Raw genomic sequence first — 10,020 nt, forward strand, 5'->3', positions numbered from 1 at the left:
TAGATATCATTTTCTTGCAAAAAAGAGCACAGTTGAGCGGATACAACTTTTCTAGTATTTTGGACATAAATGGAAGATTTGAAATGGGTCTGTAATTTGCTAGGTTATTTGGATCTAGTTGCGGTTTCTTAATGAGAGGTTTTATTACTGCCAACTTGAATATTCTTGGAACATGACCTAAGAATAAAGACGAGTTAATAATATTGAGAAGAGGCTCTTCCACTACAGGTAACACTTCTTTCAGTAGTTTAGTGGGTATTGGATCTAATGAGCATGTTGTTGGTTTAGATGCAATAATAAGTTTATTTAGCTCTTCCTGTCCTATCGTTGCAAAGCGGTGTAGTTGTTCTTGAGGGACGATAATTGAGGCTGAATCATAAGAGACCATAGAGGATTGTACATTTATAATTGTGTTTCGAATGCTTTCTATTCTCTCATTGAAATAATTCATAAAATCATTACTACTAAACTGTAACGGTATATTTTGCTCTGGTGATGTCTGTTTATTTGTTAGTCTAGCCACGGTGTTAAATAAGAACCTTGGATTATTTTGGTTATTTTCTATTAGTTTGCGGAGGTGCTCAGCCCTGGCTGTTTTTAGAGCCTTTTTATAACGTGACATACTGTCTTTCCACGCGATTCTAAAGACCTCTAAATTAGTTTGTTTCCATTTACGCTCTAGGTTACGAGTTTCTCTCTTGATATCATGCGTAACACTGTTGTACCATGGTGCTTTAGTTTTCTCTTTAACCTTTTTTAATCTAATTGGTGCAACAATATCTAATGTACTAGTGAAAATGGTGCTCAAACTGCTAGTCATTTCCTCTAGTTCATCTGTTTGTTTGGGTTCACTGAGCAGCTGAGATAGATCAGGTAAGCTATTTGAGAATCTATCTATAGTGGTTGGAAGGATTGTTCTGCCTGGTCTATAACGTGGCGCAACATGACATATTTCAGCAGTACGTATTATGCACGTTACCATGTAATGATCAGTGACATCATCACTTTGCGGTATAATATCTATATCAGTTGGATTGGTTCCATATGATATAATTAAATCTAGTGTATGATTTAGACGATGAGTGGGACCACGGACGTTTTGCTTGACCCCAAAGGAGTTTAATAAATCTGTAAACGCAGCCCCTAACGCATCATTTTTATTGTCTACGTGTATGTTAAAATCTCCAACAATTATTGCTTTATCGACATTGACCAATAGATCCGAGAGAAAGTCTGCAAACTCTTTTAGAAATTCAGCATATGGCCCTGGAGGTCTATATACAGTAGCCAAGGCTAGAGATAATATGGATTTCTTTCTTACATCTAAGAGCGTAACATTTAGCATAAGTACTTCAAACGAATTAAATCTGTGACCTGATTTCTGAGAAATATTAAGAATATCTTTATAGATTGTTGCAACACCGCCGCCACGACCAGTCAGACGGGGCTCATGCTTATAACAGTATCTTGGCGGAGTAGACTCATTTAGACCGAAATACTCAATTGGTTTAAGCCAGGTTTCAGTAAGGCAAAGTATATCGAAATGATTATCTGTGACCATTTCATTTACAATAACCGCTTTAGGTGTGAGCGATCTAATGTTTAGAAGACCTAGCTTTAGAAATTCTTTTTGTTCACTGATATTTAGATTTTCTGGTTTAATTACAATAAGATTTTTGCTAGATCCTGCACTAGATTTATTGTTTGGCTTCACTAAACGAGGAATAGACACAGTTTCTATATAATGTTCTTCACTACGTATATCAATTAAGTTTGGACAGCAAAGACTGTGATTTGGATTTTGACTTATTAGTCATCTGGTGCGTAACGTCTTGGAGATATTATCCGACAGAACAGCCGCTCCGGCTCTGCTGGGGTGCAGGCCATCAGCACGGTACAGCCTGGGTCGCTCCCAAAACAGATTCCAATTATTTACAAAGAGCAGTTTCTGTTCATTACACAGTGACATTAACCATTCATTTAGTGCAAATAGTCTACTGAACCTTTCTTGTCCTAGTCGGTACGTGGGAAGCGGTCCAGACACGATGATCGTTGCCTCAGGCGCTGTGTTGCGTACCGTCTCGATCAGGCTCATGTAGTCCTTCTTCAGAACCTCCGTCTGCCGCAGCCTGACGTCGCTCCCTCCCGCATGCAGCACCACAGCTCCGACGCGCTCGTCCCCGGTCAGGATTTCGGGAACCTGTGCAGCGATATCAAGAACACGAGCACCAGGAAAGCAGTGAGAGCGCACCTTACCTTTACCTGAGGTAGCACGGACATGGCGGACCATGGACGTGCCGATGATCACGGCGTCGTCGCGTTTCGACTCGCGAAGAGGGGAGAAGCGGTTCCGAGTGGAGATCTCGAAGACCGGGAGGGGCGGAGGAGTAGCTCTGGTCCTGGCTCGCGTCTTCCGCTGCATGATCCATGGTCCATTGTGTTGTGTCGGTGCCGGAGTAAATGAAGCCCGAGATGATCGCGTCCTTCTGGACAGAGAAACACACGGAGTAGACGAACTCGGAGTTAAAGAGTTACTAACCACTAACTTGTGAGCATCGGCGCGTGCTGCTTCAAGTGCTGATCGCCGATCCAACAGCTCGGCTTGCTTCTCCAGAAATCGCACACAGTAAACAAAACCTTAACAAAAAAAAACTTTGCAATTTAGACGCGCAAACTGGGTGCCGGACCGGTGCTGTGAGACGTACGGCTCGGGCAGATTCGGCTTGAAGTCGTTCATCCTCGGATGCTGCGCCGCGCTTGCTGTTACAAAAAACCCGTGCACACAGGCAAGCGAAATGGGGTCTTGTCGGTCTTGCGCACCGAACGCGTCATTTTTGCCCCGCGCACCTTCGCGCTCGTGCGGACGCGTCGAGTATAAACAAGGCTTTACGGTACTGATCCACTTGTCCGTGCGACACTTCAGTCGCGCCGCGCTCCGCTTTATTCCTATGGGTGACGTCACGCGACTTTAACGCGCCCGCAAAGCATCCCGGGAAGGCGGCGCTTCATTTAAAAAAATGCTGCGCGTCAAAAAGCTGGCCGATGCCCAGCTTTATGCAAATGAATCCGTCAAACGCAACGCGTCTATCCACTAGAAGTAGTCTCTCGAGGGGCCTTCCCAGATAGCAGACGGATGTGGGCCACTTCAGGCAATGATTCGGCACTGGTGGCCTTCTTATGGCCCGGACCAAATGTGTCTGAGCCTAAAGTGGCCCACATGTAAAATGGCAAATATGGGCCAAAAAATGTAAATCACATGTGGGCCATTTTAGGCAAAGATGCGGCACTCATGGCAATGTGTAATCTGAATCTTAGCCTAAAGTGGCCCATGTGATAGATAACAAATATGGCCCAAATATGACAAACCAAATATGGGCCACCTATGGCAAAAACGTGGCACAATTGACAATGACTAATCTGTATGTAAACCAAATATGGCCCACATATGTTTCAGCAAATGTGGCCCACTTATCTTAAAACATATATGGGCCAGGTTTGGCAAAGATATGGCTCAGTGGCACTGGATCATCTATATGTGAGCCAAAAGTGGCCCACATATAATGTTGCAAATGTGGCCCAGTTATTTAAAACATATCTGGGCCAGTTTTGGCAAAGATATGGCACAGTGGCACTGGCTCATCTGGATGTGAGCCAAAAGTGGCCCACATATAATCCTAAAAATGTGGCCCAGTTATCTTATAACACATCTGGGCCAGGTTTGGCAAAGATATGGCTCAGGGACTACTGGCTCATCTGGATGTGAGCCAAAAGTGGCCCACATATAATGTTGCAAATGTGGCCCAATTATCTTAAAACAAATCTGGGCCAGGTTTGGCAAATATATGGCTCAGTGAGCACTAGCTCATCTGGATGTGAAACAAAAGTGTCCCACATATAATGCTGCAAATGTGGCCCAGTTATCTTATAAAACATCTGGGCCAGGTTTGGCAAAGATATGGCTAAGTGACCACTGGCTCATCTGGATGTGAGCCAAAAGTGGCCCACATATAATGCTGCAAATGTGGCCCAGTTATCTTATAACATATCTGGGCCAGGTTTGGCAAAGATATGGCTAAGTGACCACCGGCTCATCTGGATGTGAGCCAAAAGTGGCCCACATATAATGTGGAAAATGTGGCCCAATTATCTTATAACACATCTGGGCCAGGTTTGGCAAAGATATGGCTAAGTGACCATTGGCTCATCTGGATGTGAGCCAAAAGTGGCCGACAAATAATCCTTAAAATGTGGCCCAGTTATCTTATAACACATCTGGGCCAGGTTTGGCAAATATATGGCTCAGTGACCACTAGCTCATCTGGATGTGAGCCAAAAGAGGCCCACATATAATGTTGCAAATGTGGCCCAGTTATCTTATAACACATCTGGGCCAGTTTTGGCAAAGATTTGGCACAGTGGCACTGGCTCACCTCGAAGTGAGCCAAAAGTGGCCCATTTATAATGTTGCAAGTGTGGCCCAGTTATCTTATAACACATCTGGGCCAGGTTTGGAAAATATATGGCTCAGTGACCACTGGCTCATCTGGATGTGAGCCAAAAGTGGCCCACATATAATGTTGAAAATGTGGCCCAATTATCTTATAACACATCTGGGCCACGTTTGACAAAGATATGGCTCATCGAGTACTGGCTCATCTGGATGTGAGCCAAAAGTGGCCCACATATAATGTGGCAAATGTGGCCCAATTATCTTATAACACATCTGGGCCAGGTTTGGCAAAGATATGGCTAAGTGACCACTGGCTCATCTGGATGTGAGCCAAAAGTGGCCCACATATAATGTGGCAAATGTGGCCCAATTATCTTATAACACATCTGGGCCAGGTTTGGCAAAGATATGGCTCAGTGACCACTGGCTCATCTGGATGTGAGCCAAAAGTGGCCCACATATAATGTGGAAAATGTGGCCCAATTATCTTATAACACATCTGGGCCAGGTTTGGCAAAGATATGGCTGAGTGACCACTGGCTCATCTGGATGTGAGCCAAAAGTGGCCCACATATAATGTTGCAAATGTGGCCCAGTTATCTTATAACACATCTGGGCCAGTTTTGGCAAAGATTTGGCACAGTGGCACTGGCTCACCTCGAAGTGAGCCAAAAGTGGCCCATATATAATGTTGCAAGTGTGGCCCAGTTATCTTATAACACATCTGGGCCAGGTTTGGAAAATATATGGCTCAGTAACCACTGGCTCATCTTGAAGTGAGCCAAAAGTGGCCCACATATAATGTTGCAAATGTGGCCCAGATATCTTATAACACATCTGGGCCAGGTTTGGCAAATATATGGCTCAGTGACCAATGGCTCATCTGGATGTGAGCCAAAAGTGGCCCACATATAATTTTGAAAATGTGGCTCAGTTATCTTATAACACATCTGGGCCACGTTTGACAAAGATATGGCTCATCGAGTACTGGCTCATCTGGATGTAAGCCAAAAGTGGCCCACATATAATGTTGCAAATGTGGCCCAGTTATCTCAAAACATATCTGGGCCAGGTTTGGCAAATATATGGCCGAGTGACCACTGGCTCATCTGGATGTGAGCCAAAAGTGGCCCACATATAATGTGGCAAATGTGACCCAATTATCTTATAACACATCTGGGCCAGGTTTGGCAAAGATATGGCTCAGTGACCACTGGGCCATCTGGATGTGAGCCAAAAGTGGCCCACATATAATGTTGAAAATGTGGCTCAGTTATCTTATAACACATCTGGGCCACGTTTGACAAAGATATGGCTCATCGAGTACTGGCTCATCTGGATGTAAGCCAAAAGTGGCCCACATATAATGTTGCAAATGTGGCCCAGTTATCTCAAAACATATCTGGGCCAGGTTTGGCAAATATATGGCTGAGTGACCACTGGCTCATCTGGATGTGAGCCAAAAGTGGCCCACATATAATGTGGCAAATGTGACCCAATTATCTTATAACACATCTGGGCCAGGTTTGGCAAAGATATGGCTCAGTGACCACTGGCTCATCTGGATGTGAGCCAAAAGTGGCCCTCATATAATGTTGAAAATGTGGCCCAGTTATCTTATAACACATCTGGGCCACGTTTGGCAAAGATATGGCTCATCGAGCACTGGCTCATCTGGATGTGAGCCAAAAGTGGCCCACATATAATGTTGCAAATGTGGCCCAGTTATCTTAAAACATATTTGGGCCAGGTTTGGCAAATATATGGCACAGTGGCACTGGCTCATCTAGATGTGAGCCAAAAGTGGCCCACATATAATGCTGCAAATGAGGCCCAGTTATCTTAAAATGTATTTGGGCCAGTTTTGGCAAAGATATGGTACAGTGGCACTGCCTCATCTGGGTGTGAGCCGAAAGTGCCACCCATATGACATGGCAAATATGGCCCATATAATTCATAACAATTTGTACCACATTAAGAAAATATATGGCACAGTCAGCATTGGCTATCAGGGTGTAAGTCTAACTTGGCCCACATTCGAATCAAAATATGCCCCCCAAAAATGTAAACCTACGTGACAAGTCTGGCTTATCAACACTTCTGACAATGACTAATTTAGCTTAAAAGGACAGACTTTGAAAATGCCTTGAAATTTTTTTTAACAACATTTAACAATATTTTTTGGTATAGATGCAGCAGACACAGGCTGTGTCTCGTGTACACCAATGCATTTTTTTTTTCACGTGACTGGTGTGTTTATTCAATTGTTTTCAATGGGAGTGCCGCGTTTTTAAAACGCCATGAGTGTGACGAGGTGCTGAGCGTTTTTAATTTTTTTTTATCTGGCTATAAAGCGCTGACCACTCAGCATTTTTTACAGATCGGCGAGAGTTAAAGAATGTTAAACTTTGGTTAAAACGCTCATCACTGTCACTTTCTACCAGACCGTCCAATCACAATGGACCACACATACCACACTGACCAACTGTCACAACATTCTTTCTGTACAACATCAAATAGAGTAGATGGAAAAATAATATTTCTGGTCTCCGAACATACGTGTCTATATGACATCCGTACTATACAAACATTTTTAGTATTATACAAATTATCAGGGAAATCAGTTACAAGTAAACTGTGCCACAGATATTCTGTATAGCAACAAAGCATCTCAACAAAACAACAACAACAACAACAAAAACGCTGCACTGCCAAAACACAATCGCTCACAGCTAGGCCTTTTCAGATTGCCATAGCATTTTCAGCTGGCTAAAAACGCTTTGGTAGACACATGGCCTAAGGCTGGATGTGAGGCCACATGTTATGACATATTGCTCACATATGTTTTGTAGGTAGAGTGTTTAGAAAAGTTCAAGTGTCTAAGTTCAAACTTATGAAGAGGTTTTTTAATGGTTTTGGGATGTGCAAGAAGATATTTAGTTGCTATTTGTGCAAAGCTAGGGGCACAATGATTTTGCCAAGTACATGTCCCTGTATCAACATATTTTTGTTGATCTAGGAACATCATTCCGGTTCATAAAAATAGTCCTAACTCTAACCCTAACCCTAACCCTACAATCAGAGGGACATTATAATAACACTGATAGAAGCATGGTTGAAAGCCTTAACTTCGCATAACTTCAAACTTCAATTCTAATTTGTCGATATGAATGCTGTTCCAGGATCAAGAAAGATGTTGAGCCAGGAACATGTTGTAGCCTACTTTGGCTATTTTTATAACAAACGCACTGGCTTTGTAGTGGAGAATAGGTCAAAAAGGTTGTGATTCACTGTTCGTGTGACCCCACAAAGGGTAATATTTGAAACCCCCTTAAAATATTCAAATATTTAAAATAGCTATAATCAAATGAAAAAATTAAAATATTGAAAATATTGAAAATATAAAAAAATATTGTAATATTTTAAATAAACATTTTAAATAAATAAATAAACATTTAATTTTATTACATTTTTGGCTTAATATAATTAACATTTATGCAACTGTCATTTTAGGCTATACATTATCTTTCTTAAAGATAAAAAAATATATAATTTTAACATTATAATTTATGAAATATAATTAAATGAACGACAAATTAGTGAAGCTCTTGTGAGAAAATATTATTATTTTGATAATTAACTTTTTCATTTTTTTTTGCTTCAGCTTACTTATTTATTAGAGATAAGATCTCAATTTTGTTTATAACAAAATATTTACTGCATGTGAAGTTGTCTTTGAAAAAAAAAAAAATCAAACGGACGAAACGTAGCTGTAAAGCGTGAAAAAGGCGCTCGAAACCAAAGTCAGTTAGAGGTTGAAAAAAATCAAACCGACGATTCGGGCCTTTAAATTTAAACGTAGCTGTAAAGCGCGAAAAAGGAGCTCGAAACCAAAAGGCCAGAGGATTGTCAGTTGGAGGGAGGACGAAATCTGCAAACAATCAAGGTAAGATATAATCGATACATTTATATTTTCTAGGCGATTGCTTCGTTATATCCATGTTGTGTGAGTTAATGGAATAACTTCTAATTTCGAAGTAACATAATTTTGGCAGTATAACTCTAAGCTAGATCTAGTATGGTTCTCGAATGCGAAATGAATCGATTGAACGGGCGCGCCAATATATTTATATTTGCTCATCTTGCCAATCTTCAGTCGGTTCTGCACGGTGAAAGTATTTAACTCTTGCTTATTTTGGCACAACGATGAAAAATGTATATAGCCTAGTGTAATATTTCATTCATGTTTATACATTGGGCATACAGTAATACTGCAGTAACTGCACTAGTTGTATTACTTTGTGAAAGCATTTTTCGTTAACTACAATAATGCACAAATTACTACATGCTTTTTATTACAATAAAAGCTTTTATGAGATGATTACAAAGTAATAATAGCCTAATAGATATTATTGAGCAAGTTGGTTCAGGTATTCTGTATTTCACATTTTTAGTATACCCTAGTCATTTTAAAATTAGTTTGTCTGCTTTGTTTTATTTTTTTATTTACTGTTTTGAGTCAGGATGTTTTTCACCTTAATAACACATGTCAATGTGATTTGCTACAGAAAACTGCTGGTGGGAATAAAAGCCTACAGTTTAGAATTCACTGTCACCATTAAGGTAAGCTGCTGATACATTTCATGTGGTACAAAATAAAAAAGTATCAATGTAAAAATTTTTTTTTTTTTTTTTTTTTTTTTTAGCGTACCTCATTAATGACTGCACTTCGTGTAATTGTAGGTGTAATTACTGTGTCATGGAGAGAGAAAAGTGGAATATCACTCGCAGCAATTTAAGGAAAAGGGCTGTTAAAAGAGTCACCCAGTTTATGAAATCTTTGAATGATGAGGATAGTATGGATTGTACTAATGAAGAGCATAGTGTTGAAAATGAAGTAGTTACTTCAAGCTTTGTTTTGCCACCAATCTGTGGATCAGAAAGTGATGGGGAAAGTGAATCAGCAAGTGACGAGGATAGCCTTGATATTACTAAAGAAGATCTAGTAGGATGTTTGAGAGACTGGGCAACACATTTTCGCATTTCATTGATTGCTTTGTCTGCCCTTTTGTCGATACTGAAAGTCCATCACCCATCTTTGCCAAAAGATGCAAGAACATTACTCAAAACACAGACTCATTATAGTGTTGTTTCCTTGGCGAGTGGATCATTCCATTACTTTGGTATACAGAAAATGTTCAGCCACATATTTCAGAAGCTTACATTAGTTGTCCGGAATCATCACAGCTTCAAATTACAATTAAACATGGATGGTCTTCCAATTTTTAAAAGTTCAGGTGTACAGTTCTGGCCAATTTTAGGAATGCTCCAGGCTTACACTAGGAAACCTGTGCTGATTGCTCTTTACTGTGGGAACTCGAAGCCTCAGTCATTGTCAGAATATCTAAAGGATCTGGTCTGTGAGTTGAAATCCTTGAGCACTGGTTTTGTTGTTAATGGAAAGACCTTCTTCTTGAATGTGTGCTCGGTAATCTGTGATGCTCCTGCAAGGGCTTTTATTAAGGGTATTAAGTCACACAATGGATACAGTGGCTGCGATAAATGTGTAC

General features: G+C 40.8%; 1 protein-coding gene across 1 annotated transcript in view; it reads right to left on the bottom strand.

Moving 5' to 3' along the window:
- The window catches only part of LOC130070536 (gastrula zinc finger protein XlCGF8.2DB-like), a 43,668-nt gene that overhangs the window by 13,033 nt on the left and 20,615 nt on the right, over window positions 1–10,020 (bottom strand). The gene's annotated exons all lie outside the window — the stretch shown is intronic.

The sequence above is a fragment of the Rhinichthys klamathensis genome, unplaced genomic scaffold (genome assembly GCF_029890125.1).
Source record: "Rhinichthys klamathensis goyatoka isolate OS25496 unplaced genomic scaffold, OSU_Roscu_1.1 h1tg000410l_1, whole genome shotgun sequence".
Classification (NCBI taxonomy): Eukaryota; Metazoa; Chordata; class Actinopteri; order Cypriniformes; family Leuciscidae; genus Rhinichthys; species Rhinichthys klamathensis.